We start from the raw sequence: 18,162 nt of genomic DNA on the forward strand, positions 1-18,162 counted from the left end.
AAACGTATACTTCTGAAACTCCAAAAATTCTAAAATAAATTGGTGGACGTGAGGAATTTATCTATTGATCATCTTAAAAAATAATAAACCTAAAATCACTCTCCAGTAAAAAATGGCAGCACATCTCGTGAGCGCTAAAGTTTCTGTTTTTTACAGCATGATCATAAAGACTTCACCCAAGCCTTCCCAAAGGTTCTACTTGGCACAAACACTAATTAAAACATAAAACCACATCTAAAAAGAGGCTAGATTAATTATTTATTACTAAACAGGAGAAAAAAGCAAAGAACAAAAATAAAATTGGGTTGCCTCCCAACAAGCGCTAACGTTTAACGCCCCTAGCTAGGCATGATGATTTCAATGATGCTCACATAAAAGATAAGAATTGAAACATAAAGAGAGCATCATGAAGAATATGACTAGCAAATTTAAGTCTAACCCACTTCCTATGCATAGGGATTTTGTGAGCAAACAACTTATGGGAACAATAATCAACTAGCATAGGAAACCAAAACAGGCATAGCTTCAAGATTTTCAACACATAGAGAGGAAACTTGATATTATTGCAATTCCTACAAGCATATATTCCTCCCTCATAATAATTTTCAGTAGCATCATGAATGAATTCAACAATATAACCATCACATAAAGCATTCTTTTCATGATCTACAAGCATAGAATTTTTATTACTCTCCAGATAAGAAAATTTCTTCTCATGAATAATAGTGGGAGCAAACTCAACAAAATAACTATCATGTGAGGCATAATCCAATTGAAAACTAAAATCATGATGACAAGTTTCATGGTTATATTTATTCTTAATAGGATACAAGTCATCACAATAATCATCATAGATAGCAACTTTGTTCTCATAATCAATTGGAACCTCTTCCGAAATAGTGGATTCATCACTAAATAAAGTCATGACCTCTCCAAATCCACTTTCATAATTATCACAATAATATTCAACATCCTCAAAAATAGTGGGATCATTACTTCCTAAAGTTGATACTCTTCCAAACCCACTTTCAACAATATAACCATCATAAATAGGACGCATGCTATCATCATAATATATTTTCTCATCAAAACTTGGGGGACTAAACATATCATATTCATCAAACATAGCATCCCCAAGCTTGTGGCTTTGCATATCATTAGCATCATGGATATTCAAGGAATGCATACTAACAATATTGCACTCATGATCATCATTCAAATATTTAGTGCCAAGCATTTTAATGCATTCTTCTTCTAGCACTTGAGCACAATTTTCCATTCCATCATTTTCACAAAAGATATTAAAAAGATGAAGCATATGAGGCAACCTTAATTCCATTGTTTTGTAGTTTTCTTTAATACACTAAACTAGTGATAAAACAAGAAACTAAAAGATTCGGTTGCAAGATCTAAAGATATACCTTCAAGCACTCACCTCCCCGGCAACGGCGTCAGAAATTGCTTGATGTCTACTACGCAACCTTCTTTTTGTAGACGTTGTTGGGCCTCCAAGTGCAGAGGTTTGTAGGATAGTAGCAAATTTCCCTTAAGTGGATGACCTAAGGTTTATCAATCCGTGGGAGGCGTAGGATGAAGATGGTCTCTCTCAAGCAACCCTGCAACCAAATAACAAAGAGTCTCTTGTGTCCCCAACACACCCAATACAATGGTAAATTGTATAGGTGCACTAGTTCGGCGAAGAGATGGTGATACAAGTGCAATATGGATGGTAGATAAGGGTATTTGTAATCTGAAAATATAAAAACAGCAAGGTAACTAATGATAAAAGTGAGCGAAAACGGTATTGCAATGCTAGGAAACAAGGCCTAGGGTTCATAGTTTCACTAGTGCAAGTTCTCTCAACAATAATAACATAATTGGATCATATAACTATCCCTCAACATGCAACAAAGAGTCACTCCAAAGTCACAAATAGCGGAGAGCAAACGAAGAGATTATTGTAGGGTACGAAACCACCTCAAAGTTATCCTTTCCGATCGATCTATTCAAGAGTCTGTAGTAAAATAACACAAAGCTATTCTTTCCATTCAATCTATCCTAGAGTTCGTACTAGAATAACACCTTAAGACACAAATCAACCAAAACCCTAATGTCACCTAGATACTCCAATGTCACCTCGAGTATCCGTGGGTATGATTATATGATATGCATCACACAATCTCAGAGTCATCTATTCAACCAACACATAGTACTTCAAAGAGTGCCCCAAAGTTTCTACCGGAGAGTTAAGACGAGAACGTGTGCCAACCCCTATGCATAAGTTCACATGGTCACGGAACCCGCAAGTTGATCACGAAAACATACATCAAGTAAGTCATGTGAATATCCCATTGTCACCACAGATAAGCACATGCAAGACATACATCAAGTGTTCTCAAATCCTTAAAGACTCAATCCGATAAGACAACTTCAAAGGGAAAACTCAATCCATTACAAGAGATAGAGGGGGAGAAACGAAATAAGATCCAACTCTAATAGCAAAGCTCTCGATACATCAAGATCGTACCAAATCAAGAACACGAGAGAGAGAGATCAAACACATAGATACTGGTACATACCCTCAGCCCCGAGGGTGAACTAATCCCTCCTCATCATGGAGATCTCCGTGATGATGAAGATGGCCACCGGTGAGGGTGCCCCCCTCCGGCAGGGTGCCAGAATGGGTCTAGATTGGTTTTCGGCGGCTACAGAGGCTTGCGGCGGCGGAACTCCCGATCTAGTTTATTTTCTGGAGGTTTCTGTATTTATAGGAATTTTTGGCGCAGGTCTCACATGAAGAAGGTGCCCGAGTCGTCCACGAGGTAGGCCCACGCGCCCGGGGGGGGGGGAGGGGTGGGCGTGCCCCCACCCTCGTGGACGGCCCGGGACTCCTCTGGCCCAACTCTTTTACTCCTGGGTCTTCTTTTGGTCCATAAAAAATCATCAAAAATTGGCACATCAATTGGACTATGTTTGGTATTCCTTTTCTGTAAAACTAAAAAACAAGGAAAAAACTGGCACTGGGCTCTAGGTTAATAGGTTAGTCCCAAAAATCATAGAAAATAGCATATAAATGCATATAAAACATACTAGATGGATAATATAATAGCATGGAACAATCAAAAATTATAGATACGTTGGAGACGTATCAAGCTACAGGGAGGGAGGGGAAAATGCGACGCAGGACTCGCTGGCCGTGAGGGGTTAAGCATTGGGATTTTGGGGGATTTCACCGAGTCGAGCGGGAAGCTTGCGCGGGAACCTGCGAGGTTGCGCGGGAACGGGCTCACCGACGATTCATTGGCGCCACTTCGAGCCACCGTTTGGCCAAAAGAACGCCCCCGTGCACTGCGCAAGCTTGTGCTGTAAGCCGCCTGCGGCAGCTGGATGACAAGACATGCGAGAGGAGGACGAAAGGACAAGTACACATACGGTTAATACAAAAAAACGTTTGTGATTTAATTACCTACTATACCCCGTCTTGGTTTATAAGTAGGATTTAACTAATAAAATACGAATGCATGTCGCCAAAGATTATATCGTTGGAGTCGTATTTGAACATAGTTTCCAGCTATACAATTTTTGTAACATGCATTAACACTTTTTTGGTTAAATTTAAGGTCATATACCAGCAAGCGTTTGCCCGCAACACACACGGCTTATTCCATCACAAACAACTCAGATGCATCAACTGTATACCACGTATCGCACACGCAACTCCAATCTGATTCGTGCTTGATGTCTCTGACATCGCTCACATAGTTCGTCTTATTTGCCACCTATCATTGTGCCGGCCTCTACTCGCGTCCCTCGGCAAGCTCTGCTCGCCGTTAGGCGCCGCGGTGCGCTCTACTCGCGTCCGTCGGCGCGCTGGGCTTGTGGACACTTTTTCCTTGCGTGTTCATCTGCTATATGCATATATATATAGTTGCTCGCCGTTGAGGTGACGCTCTGCTCGCGTCCCTCCGCGTGTGCTCTGCCGACGGTTGGGCATGCACACGATCACGTCGGGGGGCCCATATGCATGCGGTTGCGCCGCACGCATTGACACGCGATGCAGCTACGCGCGGCACGATGGAGTTACGCGCTGCAAATTAGAACTGCCATCAGGGCCTGCCGATATTCCTGGTCGTCCGACTTCCCCTTTAATTCACGCGGCCATTATAACCTTAGTCTCTTCAACCCTTTGATCGCGCCCCACAAAACAACAAGCACACCCACGATGACACATATAGAGGGGATGTCTAGCGGCGCTCCAATGGAGTTCGGCGAGCATAGAGTGGAGACCCACGCGAGGGAGACGGATCTCTTGGTGGTGTACACCATCGACCCGGCCGTGCTGGACGACTACATCAACAGCGTTGAGCAGTTGCTTGCTTGAGACAAGTACAAGGTGGTTGGCATCGACCTCTAGTACACCGCCGGTCGTCCCGGCATAGATCAGAAGGTTGCCGTCGCCCAGTTGTGCGTGCGCCATCATGTCCTCATCTGCCACTACTGCATGGCCACAGAGCCTTGCGACCATTTCAACAGGTTTGTCAACAACACCGACTACAAGTTCGCCATGGTGGAAACCAAAGTCGATGTAAATGCGCTCAGTGTTACGGGCTTGGCCTGCAAGAACCTTGTCGAAATCTGTGACCACTACATGGTCTGGGGTAGCACGAAGAAGGGCTCCCTGGTCGAACTTGCCTCGGCCATCATCGACCCCTACTACGAAAAGATGAAGCAGGATGCCCAGAGAACAAGTCCCGTATCCTGGCACAGGACCTAGATGCGGCAACTGGATGAACCTCACCTCAGGTTCACGGCCAAGAGCGTGTACACATGCTACGAGATGCACAGGCGGATCGTTGACATGAGGAAGTGCCTCGTTACCCAAATCGACGATCCCTGATCGAGCAACAAGCAGAGCAAGCGTCACAAGAGTAGATGATGATCAGATGATCATTTATGCTAGTTAATCATGCATGTAATATATAGTTTACTTTATTGGTGTCTGGAAATGTCATGTGTGTAGTAGCTACCTATGTAATTATGCATGTAATAGTTTACTTTGGTGTGTGCAAATGCCATGGTTGTAGTAGCCACCTATGTAAGTGGATCTTTAATTTGGTTATGCAACCATGTCCTTATAAGTGTGTATATAATGTTGTTGTTCTATATGCAATCCCATCGCACAACACACACGTCTTATTAGCAGCAACCGTCTGTATTATTATCGGTACTCGCACACATTTCTGATTACAGACCTATTTGCCGCGTATCACACACATCTTGTTATATTGAACCATTTCTGTTCTCTTGTCTCAACACAGAGAGTTCATCCGAGTGAACCGCATGTCGTATATCGCACACACCTTGATCTGGCTGACCGTTTCTTTTGTGTTGCGTAATCACAAACAGTTCATCCGAGTGAACCGTATGCTGTATATCGCACACACCTTCATCTGGCTGCCCGCTTCTTTTGTTCCTCCTCATCGCAAACAGTTAATTGAACTGAACTGTATGCCCTGCATCGCACACGCAACTAAAATCTGAACCGTGTTTGATGGATCCTCCATCGCAAATGTGTTGCACCTTTCTGACGGTTTTTTACACCATCGTTTGCGATTAATGCATCACACACAGTTTCGTCGAAGGGTCTCTAATTGTAGTGTCGCATTAGCAGCAACCTGCATTAGTGTTGGTCCAAACATTATAGTGTGGCATGAAACCCTTAAAAAGCAGGTGGGTGTGAAGGGTTTCCGACTCAGAGTAGACTTCGTATTCCCACTACTAGGGCATGGACAACACATAAAACCATTCTGCTTCTTTGCCTCAGCCACTGCGAGAAATTTATGCACACCCTCAATGTACTCGGAGGTGCGTCTGTTATCGTACATCCATTACCGGTTCATCTGCGTGCATTACTAAAACCATTACAGAACATCATGAATAGATAAGTGACCAAACTAATAGAAGTTCATCATCACATTAAAACCAAAGTACATACATAGTTCTCATTGAACAACATATAGCTCTCCAGAGCATCTAATTAAACCATACATTGAAACTATGTAAAAAAATTCAATGCAAGAACAAATGCGATCATAATCGCAACCAAGGTAACAATTGATCCAACAGCATAATGATACCAAGCCTCGGTATAAATGGCATATTTTCTAATCTTTCTAATCTTCAAGTGCATTGCATCCATCTTGATCTTGTGATCATCGACGACATCCACAACATGCAACTCCAATATCATCTTCTCCTCAATTTTTTTAATTTTTCCTTCAAGTAATTGTTTTCTTCTTCAACTAAATTTAACCTCTCGACAAAAGGGTCGGTTGGAATTTCCGGTTCACATACCTCCTAGATAAAAATATCTATGTCATGTTGGTCGGCATAATTGTCATAAACAATAAATGAACCAAATAGTTATAAAATATAATATATACCACATCCGAATCATAGACAGGACGAGGACCGACGGGGGCGGATACCAAAACCATCGCACTATATAATAACAAACAATAATAAAAGTAAGAAAATTATACAAGTATCTATCTAAATCATACAAGTAAGATTTTTTTTCTTTTTGAAAGAAGATAAGAACAAGAGGCGCACCATGGTGGTGCCGGCGACGAGGTCGGCGCGGGCGATCGCCAGTGGTGAAGACAGGGACGGGACATGACATACTGCTAAACCTAGGCAAATCTTGAGGAAAATGGAGCTTGGAGGTCGAACTTGGAGAGGAGAAAGCTTAAGTAGTGTGGCACGGGCATTTCATCGAACACCTCATATGCATAGAGGTGAGCTAGAGCACCACAAAGCTCTCCCCTCGCCGGCCAGAAAAAACAGAGCAGTGGAGTGCTCTGCTCGCGGGCGAGGGGGTATATATAGGCACCTCATTGGTCCGGGTTCGTGGCTGGAATCGGGACTAAAAGCCCCCCTTTGGTCCCGGTTCCGGCCATGAACCGGGACCAATGATTGTGGGCCCGGAGCGAGGCCCATAGGTCCCGGTTCGTGTCTGGAACCGGGACCAAAGGGGACAGATGAACCGGGACCAATGCCCCACGAGGCCCGGCTGGCCCCCTGGGCTCACTAACCGGGACCTATGCCCCCATGGGTCCCGGTTCGTGACTGAACTGGGACTAATGGGCTGGCCACGCCTGGACCAAAGCCCTGTTTTCTACAAGTGGATCCTGGTGCTATAGTAACTAGGGATCTGTCTTCTCTAGTAACATCGTCAGTTAGTCTAACACCTAAGTTTCATTATTATAAGCGAAACACAGTAGCGGATCATCTTCTACTTGATGGGCTCTCACATGACACCACCTTGGAGTTGCATGCACCATTACCTGAGGTTCAAACTAGTTCTTCTTTTCATGATATCCATACAAGTCTAGATGAATATATTTGCTTCCTTGGTTAGATTTTGTTATATAGTTGCTTCTTGGATTTACAATTTACATTCAGAGGATCTTCACGTTTTGAGCTTACTTGTTTCTGTCTTATGTGCTGGTCTTATTTTAACAAGCTAGCATGGAAATATCGAATAATCAAACTATTAAACTCACTGTCTTTGATCATTTTTTTATTTTACCTCTGATGAATATGAAGCTCTCATTCGAGAGAAGTATGAGGACATGCCCTATGTTCAGCAACCTGACAAGCCTAGTGCTGGGTGAGTGGTGCATGATTGCTGACTTCTACCCGCTGCTTCGCATTCTCCAGCCCTCGTGCTAGCTGAAGGAGCTAAAACTTAAGCTCACAATGGTATACTTACTCAAAACTATGTATATACAGTTATACAGCAGTTGATCTACTAGGGTAGTAGAACCTCTCACCAATAATAAGTTGTGATTATGCAGGAGGAATTTAGTACATGCAAGGATTCTGAATCTGCTCTGTCGTCAACAAGAGGAGCACCGCCGTCGAGCTCAGTCAGCCACCCTTGCATCGAGAGGATCAAAATCTACCGCCATGAAACCAAGGGTCAGCTCGTTGGTGCAGGCATTGCAGCAGATTGTCGGCGATGTGGAAATCAGCATCGAGCATCGCTGATCTATGGTAATCAAGACCTTGTTTTTGTTTGGGGGACCTGCAACCCCTGACCAGTGCTAAGTTAATGTGTTGAGACGAGTGTTTTGGAGACTCCAACGTTAACGAGAGAGGAGCCGCATGTCAGGAAGCTGTAGCCATGTGAGTTCTAAAATCATGTTTCAGATAATGGGTGTGATCGAATTTTGCTGTACATGCGTGATGGCTGATCTGAGACTGGTTGAGTGCCATTTGCATGATGGGTTCTGAGTATATATAGTTGTGTTTCAGCTAAATACTCGATTGCTCTCCTTGTTTCTATGCTGAGAAAGTGGAGGTCACAGAAGCCGATTGAAGTGTTTTTGGTCAAATGCCAGTGGCATCGCAGCCTTTTCTCATGATTTGCTTTGTATTTCTGATATTGGCGCAACTCATTTGTTTCAAAGTAGATCCTAGTTTTCAAAACGGACCGGACCGGCGGTCCAACTGAAAAAACTGGGAACCGGCGCCTTCTCCGGTTTTTAAGGTGTACTGGTATTTTAGTACAAAAGTAAAAAAAAATACTCCCTCCATTCCTAAATATAAGTCTTTTTAGAGATTCCAATATAGACTACGTACGGAGCAAAATAAGTGAATCTACACTTTAAAATACGTCTATATACATACGTATGTAGTTCATATTGAAATCTTTAAAAGGACATATTTAGAAACGGAGCAGGTATATTTTAAAAAAGGTGCATCAACAAGGAATCAAACACCTAACCTTGGGGCATGGCCTACTACAGGCCAAATAACCGACTAGGCTAATAACACTTTGTGATTTAGTAATGGTTTACATCTAATATTATGTTTATGCATTTGATGCGAGGAAATTGTGTCAAGGATCTAGATGTCCTATGTTCTGGTTGTAACATTCATCACAAGACCAATTTTGACATGACTTTCTTCTTCAAACCCCTAGCTGCTTCGGATATTTGGATGTGCTACAATATTAGGTGATGGTATGTGCACTCATGCAAAAAAATTATTTATTCGGCTATGGCCGTGAAGGTGCGTAGCCGAATTATGAGCATGCAAAGTAGTATATGGTGCAGAAAAATTACTAACATGAGGTGTAGCATATAACGGTTGAGAACTGGCCGACTAGCTAGTAGTAGCATGACCAATTCTCCCATCCATCGGCATGGTTGAACTAGTATATTGCAAATTAATTGTCGATGAATAAAAAGGTGAAACACTTTGTCGCATGCTATCGGAAGTTCCTACACGAGGCATTTCAACTTGATTGACTAAACTCATCATGTTGTTCTCGGCATAATGTTTGTGGGGTTGCCGATGCATGAGAGTTGGAATACATATGGTGCATGTTACTAGTATCATACGATTACTTCTTGACATGGCTAGATCTAGTTAGGGAGGTAGATAGGTCAGTTCACTAAATGGGTAGATCTACCTTGCTAGTTGGGGAAGGAGATGGCTCTAACTAGTGGAGGGGGAGGAAAAGTGAGGAAAAAGAGAAAGGTGTTGCATTCATAGAGGTGGTGTAGTTAGCTAGGGGCATTAAAAAGAGAGAAAGAGAGGTAGAAGAAAGAGAGTAATGGGGGGACAAGTAGTGAGGAAGAAGCAAAGTGAGGGAGAGAGGAGGCGGGGAAGTGAAGGGAAAGAGGAGGGGGAGGGGGAGGGGAAGAGGGATGGAAAAGGTGGCTAGTGCGCCTTAGCAGCAGCGCGTGCCAGTAAACAGCGCTACTGCTAAAGAGTGAGCAGCAGTGCAGATAGCAGGATCGCGCTGCTGCTAAGTGGGGCCTGCCACATGGCACAGTACAGACTTAGTTGTAGCAGTGCTCCTGAAAAACGTGCTACTACTATCTTTTTAGCAGTAGCGTGCCTCCTTTGAGCCGCGCTGCTACTATGCATAGCGTGTTGGCTAAGGTGTGGTTCTCATAGCCGTAGCGCCTTTCGGTAGGGCCGCGCTGATGACCCTAATGACCCACAAGTATAGGGGATATATCGTAGTCCTTTCGATAAGTAAGAGTGTCGAACCGGACGAGGAGCAGAAGGAAATGGCAAGCGGTTTTCAGCAAGGTATTCTGTGCAAAGCACTGAAATTATCGGTAACAGATAGTTGTGTGATAAGATAATTCGTAACGGGTAACAAGTAACAAAAGTAAACAGGGTGCAGCAAGGTGGCCCAATCCTTTTTATAGCAAAGGACAAGCCTGGACAAACTCTTATATAAAGCAAAGCACTCCCGAGGACACATGGGAATTGTTGACAAGTTAATTTTCATCATGCTCATATGATTCGCGTTCGTTACTTTGATAATTTGATATGTGGGTGGACCAGTGCTTGGATGTTGCCCTTCCTTGGACAAGCCTCCCACTTATGATTAACCCCTCTCGCAAGCATCCGCAACTACGAAAGAAGAATTAAGGTAAACGTAACCATAACATGAAACATATGGATCCAAATCAGCTCCTCACGAAGCAACGCATAAACTAGGGTTTAAGCTTCTGTCACTCTAGCAACCCATCATCTACTTATTACTTCCCAATGCCCCCTAGGCCCAAACAATGGTGATGTGTCATGTAGTCGACGTTCACCACTAGTAGAAAACTGGGCTTTGGTCACAGGGCAATATTCACATTAGTCCCTGTTCAGTCACGAACCGGGACTAATGTGAGCATTGGTCCCGGTTCGTGCGGCCAGGGGCCTGCCGGGCCTCATGGGGGCATTGGTCCCGGTTCGTCCGGACCCTTTGGTCCCGGTTGGTGGGACAAACCAGGACCAATGGGCCACGCTCCTGGCCCACCACCCTTTAGTCCCGGTTCCTACCACAAACCGGGACTAAAGGGCTGGTCCTAGTTGCGGCCAGTGTTTAGTCCCACCTCGCCAACCGATGGGCGCTCACACCAGTTTATAAGCCCGTCCCTCTATGCCTTGTTGAGCTTCTCTTAAAGTGAAAATAGATGCCCTTATACAGGGAATTTGACCTAAATTCATAGTAAATGAATTTACTATGAATTTAGGTTGAATTTTCTCTATAAGCGCATCTATGTTCATTTTTTTATATTTATAAAATAAATAAACCTTAATAAAAGAAATAAACCTTAATAAAATAAATAAAACTAAATAAATCTTAATAAAATAAAATAAAATAAACTATAGTAACTACAATAAATAAACCTTAATAAATTAAGTAAAAATAGCAGCAGTAAAATAAATAAAAATAAAATAATTAAAGTAAAATACATAAGTAATTAGGAATAAAATAAATAATTTTTTTGTTGTAAGTAGAAACAAAACAAAACAAATAAAGCAAGTGAGAAAAAAAACACGAGCCATCAACTCCATAACCGCCATATCTGGGATAGAGAAGGGCGATCCCTTGGAGTGGGATTCATATACAGTTGCCCGTAACATCTACCATTCGAGCCTAGCAGGTGGAACTCGGATCTGTCAACAGTGTCAAAGCGGCAAATAGCAGGCGGAGGAGAAGCCACCGATGTCATGTGTAGATCCCTTCTAGGTCTTGCGGATCGTGCTATTACAGCAATTTGGTTGGTTGATCCCAAAATAAAGGAACTTGGTTGGTTTTCTTGAAGCCCTAGCTTGTTGTGCCGTCCTATTCTCTCAATGCAATTTAGCAAATGCTACTACAGTACAGTAAAGGGCACAAAGAAAAAGCATGCAGTGAAGGAAAATACCTCCATATCAAAGCTGCTACTTATCTTGTTGGTTATCAGGAGGTGGATATGTAGAATTTTCTCTAGCCACGGCAACAGACATGCATTCATCGAGGGGGTTCACTACAGAACAAAATAAATGCTGACGTTAGTTGTTGAGGGTACGTTTGACATCCCTGAGAGACTAGATAATGAAAAGATGAATCGTCAAACCTGGATGAACAAAGACGCTACCAAGTGGATGAATCTGATGGCCCGTCCTCCCTTGAAGATCACGCGTCCTCCCTTGAAGGCGCCACCAGGGCCATGGACGCCTCATACACTGCCGCCAACGTGTTGTAGTGATGAGGTATCGTGCAGGATCTGACACAGGATCACCTTCAGGCAAGATGAATAGGTCTTCAGGGGCACGACGACCGGCCACAGCAGGCCCCTGCCATGGACGGCGCCGCCCGAGCCACAGCCGCTCGCCTGCTCGTCTCTGTAGCAGTCCAAGCTTATCCGCGAGCTCGTCCACTAGTGCCCGTCGCCGCCACGACGTCCTGCAGGCTAGAGAACGGCGGTTCGCCGTTCTTATCCACGGCCACCGTTGGAACCGACTCCGGCCGCCTATATAAGGAGCCCCCGAGTCCGTCCAGTCCCTCAGGCGACCTCAAGCCACCCCACCTAGCACCCCCATAGCAGGCAATCGACCAGGGAGGGTCTTCTTCCCCATCTCTGGCCAGTACAGCCGCCGCCGCCCTCTAGTCCATTCAGTCACAAACAGAGCCCCCCTCCCCCCCGTCCATATAGCACCACCATCCTCCTCCCCTCGACCGTGCGGAGCCGCACAAACCCTCAGCTGCGTCGGGGAACCACCGTAGGCCAAAGCCCCAAACCTCCCGAAGCTGCCGTCCGCCGCGGAGCTCGCCGCCGGCGACTCCCTCCATCCCCGCCACCTCCTCGACCACCGGGAGGACCGCCCCGGCCTGGCGGATCCATCCCCGCCCTCAGGTCCCCGCGAGGAGCCGCCGTTCGCCGGCGTTGATCGCCGGAGCCCCGCCTCTGTTCGGCCAGTGGAGGAAGGAGGCGGGGGCGACTGGTCAAACCTGACCAGTGGGCCCAAGGGACCTACTGTCAGTGACCCACGAGCCGGTCCACGCGGGTTATGTGGAGGATCTGACACAGGATCACCTTCAGGCAAGATGAATAGGTCTTCAGGGGCACGACGGCAGCGGCGGCGCCATGGCCGGGACTGGTGACGACGGCGGCAGCGAGCGAGCGGGAGGGTGGCGGCGGCTGCGTGCGAGTGGGAGGCCGGAGGATCACCACTCATTGTGCTCGACATATCACTTCAAGAAACCTGTTAATCCATGACGGATTTCTAATGACATTTTTGGAAACTCTCATCGATGACCTGGTAAAACCCCACAAGCCCGGTGAAAGCCCGCTAAAGCCCGTCTAACCGTTCCCGTATAAAAACTTAACCCTAAATTACCTCCTCGGCCCCTGCATCGTGTCCCACAGCACGTCGCCACCCCTCGTCCCTCCCACAGCTCGTAAACCTTAATAAAATAAAATAAAATAAACTATAGTAACTACAATAAATAAACCTTAATAAATTAAGTAAAAATAGCAGCAGTAAAATAAATAAAAATAGCAGCAGTAAAATAAATAAAAATAAAATAATTAAAGTAAAATACATAAGTAATTACAAATAAAATAAATAAGTTTTTTCTTGTAAGTAGAAACAAAACAAAACAAATAAAGCAAAAGAAAAAAAACAGAGGAAATTTTTTATGCCACCTACTGGGCCACCACGGCGTGAATACGACTAGAAACCCATCCATGGGCCAGGATTCAGGCCCGCAGAAGGCCCAGTAGGCCCCACAGGCAAAGAGAACAGTTAGGCCCGAAAGCCTGCAGTTGAGAGGAGTTCGAGAGGGTGGGCGCAGCAGCGCTTATAAACCACTCTCGAGCTCTCTCAACTAGCGAGGTGGGACTAAATTTTAACGCGGGGCAGCACAAGGCCTTTGGTCCCGGTTGGTGCCACCAATCGGGACTAAAGGGGGCATTGGTCCCGGTTCGTGGCACCAACCGGGACCAAAGGCCTTTAGTCCCGGTTGGTGCCACCAACCGGGACCAAAGGCCTTTAGTCCCGGTTGGTGCCACCAACCGGGACCAATGAGTTCCCTATATATACCCCATCGCCACAGCAGAGCACTCCAGAGTGCTCTGTTTTTTCTGGCCGGCGAGAGGAGCGCATTTGGGTGCTCTAGCTCACCTCCTATGCACATGAGGTGTTCGATGAAATGTCTGAGCCACACTAGTTAATCTTTGTCCTCTCGAAACTCGAACTCCGAGCTCCATTTTCCCCGAGATTTGTCTAGGTTTAGCGGTCCGTCACGTCCCGTCCCCGTCTTCACCGCCGTCGATCGCCCGCGCCGATCTCGTCGCCAGCACCACCGTGGTGAGCCTCTTGTTCTTATCTTCTTTCTGAAAGGAAAAAATTCTTACTTTAGATAGTTACTTGTCTAATTTTGTTACTTTTATTATTCCTTCTTATTACATAGTGCGATGGTTTTGGTATCCGCCCCCGTCGGCCCTCGTCCTGTCTATGATTCGGATGTGGTATATATTATCTTTTTATAACTATTTGGTTCATTTATTGTTTATGACAAATATACCGACCAACGTGACATAGATTTTATTTATCTAGGAGGTGGTTGAACCGGAAATTCTAACCGACCCTATTGTCGAGAGGTTAAATTTAGTTGAAGAAGAAAACAATTACTTGAAGGAAAAAATAAAAAAAATTGAGGAGGAGAAGATGATATTGGAGTTGCATGTTGCGGATGTCGTCGATGATCACAAGATCAAGATGGATGCAATGCGCTTGAAGATTAGAAAGATTAGAAAATATGCCATTCATACCGAGGCTTGGTATCATTATGCCGTTGGATCAATTGTTACCTTGGTTGCGAATATGATCGCATTTGTTTTCGCATTGAAATGTTTTACATAGTTTCAATGTATGGTTTAATTAATTAGATGCTCTGGAGAGCTATATATATGTTGTTAGATGAGAACTATGTATGTACTTTGGTTCTAATGTGATGATGAACTTCTATTAATTTGGTCACTTAATTATCTATTCATGATGTTCTGTAATGGTTTTTGACACACTTAATTATATATAATGCACGCAGATGAACCGGCAATGGATGTACGGTGACAGACACACCTCCGAGTACATCAAGGGCGTGCATGATTTTCTCGAAGTGGCTGAGGCAAACAAGCAGAATGGTTTTATGTGTTGTCCATGCCCTATATGTGGGAATACGAAGTCTTACTCTGACCGGAAAATCCTTCACACCCACCTGCTTTACAAGGGTTTCATGCCACACTATAATGTTTGGACGAGGCACAGAGAAATAGGGGTTATGATGGAAGACGGCGAAGAAGAAGAGGACGATGACAACTATGTGCCCCCTGAATACGGTGATAATGCAACGGGGGAAGCTGCTGAAGATCAAGAGGAACCAGACGATGTGCCCAATGATGCTGCAAGGGGGGAAGCTGCTGAAGATCAAGAGGAACCAGTGCCCGATGATGATGATCTCCGCCGGGTCATAGTCGATGCAAGGACGCAATGCGAAAGTCAAAAGGAGAAGCTGAAGTTCGATCGCATGTTAGAGGATCACAAAAAAGGGTTGTACCTCAATTGCGAAGATGGCAACACAAAGCTCGGTACCGTACTGGAATTGCTGCAGTGGAAGGCAGAGAATGCTGTGCCTGACAAAGGATTTGAGAAGCTATTGAAAATATTGAAGAAGAAGCTTCCAAAGGATAACGAATTGCCCGACAGTACATACGCAGCAAAGAAGGTCGTATGCCCTCTAGGATTGGAGGTGCAGAAGATACATGCATGCCCTAATGACTGCATCCTCTACCGCGGTGCGTACAAGGATCTGAACGCATGCCCGGTATGCGGTGCATTGCGGTATAAGATCAGACGAGATGACCCTGGTGATGTTGACGGCGAGCCCCCCAGGAAGAGGGTTCCTGCGAAGGTGATGTGGTATGCTCCTATAATACCACGGTTGAAACGTCTGTTTAGAAACGAAGAGCATGCCAAGTTGATGCGATGGCACAGTGAGGACCGTAAGAAAGACGGGAAGTTGAGAGCACCCGCTGACGGGTCGCAGTGGAGAAAAATCGAGAGAAAGTACTGGGCTGAGTTTGCAGCTGACCCAAGGAACGTATGGTTTGGTTTAAGCGCGGATGGCATTAATCCTTTCGGGGAGCAGAGCAGCAATCACAGCACCTGGCCCGTGACTCTATGTATGTATAACCTTCCTCCTTGGATGTGCATGAAGCGGAAGTTCATTATGATGCCAGTTCTCATCCAAGGCCCTAAGCAACCCGGCAACGACATTGATGTGTACCTAAGGCCATTAGTTGAAGAACTTTTATAGCTGTGGAATGGAAACGGTGTACGTACGTGGGATGAGCACAAACAGGAGGAATTTAACCTGCACACATTGCTGTTTGTAACCATCAACGATTGGCCCGCTCTCAGTAACCTTTCAGGACAGACAAACAAGGGATACCATGCATGCACGCACTGTTTAGATGACACTGAAAGTATATACCTGGAGAAAAGCAGGAAGAATGTGTACCTGGGCCATCGTCGATTTCTTCCGACCAACCATCAATGTCGAAAGAAAGGCAAGCATTTCAAAGGCGAGGCAGATCACCGGAAGAAGCCCGCCATGCGTACCGGTGATCACGTACTTGCTATGGTCAATGATTTCCACGTAATCTTTGGAAAGGGTCCCGGCGGACTAGCTGTTCCGAATGACACTGAGGGACACGCACCCATGTGGAAGAAGAAATCTATATTTTGGGACCTACCCTACTGGAAAGAGCTAGAGGTCCGCTCTTCAATCGACGTGATGCACGTGACGAAGAACCTTTGCGTGAACCTGCTAGGCTTCTTGGGCGTGTATGGGAAGACAAAAGATACACCTGAGGCACGGGAGGACCTGCAACGTTTGCACGAAAAAGACGGCATGCCTCCGAAGCAGTATGAAGGTCCTGCCAGCTACGCTCTTACGAAAGAAGAGAAATAAATCTTCTTTGAATGCCTGCTCAGTATGAAGGTCCCGATTGGCTTCTCGTCGAATATAAAGGGAATAATAAATATGGCAGAGAAAAAGTTCCAGAACCTAAAGTCTCACGACTGCCACGTGATTATGACGCAACTGCTTCCGGTTGCATTGAGGGGGCTTCTACCGGAAAACGTCCGATTAGCCATTGTGAAGCTATGTGCATTCCTCAATGCAATCTCTCAGAAGGTGATCGATCCAGAAATCATACCAAGGCTAAGGAGTGATGTGGCGCAATGTCTTGTCAGCTTCGAGCTGGTGTTCCCACCATCCTTCTTCAATATCATGACGCACGTCCTAGTTCATCTAGTCGACGAGATTGTCATTCTGGGGCCCGTATTTCTACACAATATGTTCCCCTTTGAGAGGTTCATGGGAGTCCTAAAGAAATATGTCCGTAACCGCGCTAGGCCAGAAGGAAGCATCTCCATGGGCCATCAAATAGAGGATGTCATTAGGTTTTGTGTTGACTTCATTCCTGGCCTTAAGAATATAGGTCTCCCTAAATCGCGGTATGAGGGGAGACTGACTTGAAAAGGCACGCTTGGAGGGGGGGACTCAAACAATAATATGCAGGGACGGATATTCTTGGTCTCAAGCACACTACACAGTTCTACAGAACTCTACCTTGGTGACCCTGTATGTCGATGAACACAAGAACAGTCTGCGCTCCAAACACCCGGAGCAGTGTGACGACTGGATTACATGTGAACACATCAGGACTTTCAGCAGTTGGTTGGAAACACGTCTCAGAGGTGACACCACTGTTTGTGATGAGTTGTACTCGTTGTCCCGGGGACCATCTTCGACTGTATTGACTTACAAAGGATACGAGATAAATGGGAATACATTTTACACGATCGCCCAAGAACAAAAGAGCACCAACAAAAACAGCGGTGTCCGCTTTGATGCAGCAACCGAGAGGGGAAAGGACACATATTATGGTTACATAATGGACATATGGGAACTTGACTACGGACATGATTTTAAGGTCCCTTTGTTTAAGTGCAAATGGGTCAATCTGTCAGGAGGCGGGGTACAGGTAGACCCACAGTACAGAATGACAACAGTGGATCTGAACAATCTTGGGTACACTGACGAACCATTCATCCTAGCCAATGATGTGGCACAGGTTATCTATGTGAAGGACATGTCTACCAGACCGAGGAAAAGAAAAGATAAGGAAGCGAATACATCATACGATGAGCCAAAGCGCCACATAGTTCCTTCAGGAAAAAGGGACATTGTGGGAGTGGAGGGCAAGACAGACATGTCTGAAGATTATGAAAAGTTTCATGAAA

The 18,162-nt window shown here is 45.2% G+C and overlaps 1 pseudogene; it reads left to right on the forward strand.

The window, feature by feature from the left end:
- The window catches only part of LOC109769224 (putative F-box/LRR-repeat protein At3g18150), a 45,475-nt pseudogene extending 36,684 nt beyond the window's left edge, over nt 1-8,791 (forward strand).
- Nucleotides 8,792-18,162: the final 9,371 nt, after the last annotated feature.

Source organism: Aegilops tauschii, chromosome 5, assembly GCF_002575655.3.
Source record: "Aegilops tauschii subsp. strangulata cultivar AL8/78 chromosome 5, Aet v6.0, whole genome shotgun sequence".
NCBI classification, from domain to species: domain Eukaryota; kingdom Viridiplantae; phylum Streptophyta; class Magnoliopsida; order Poales; family Poaceae; genus Aegilops; species Aegilops tauschii.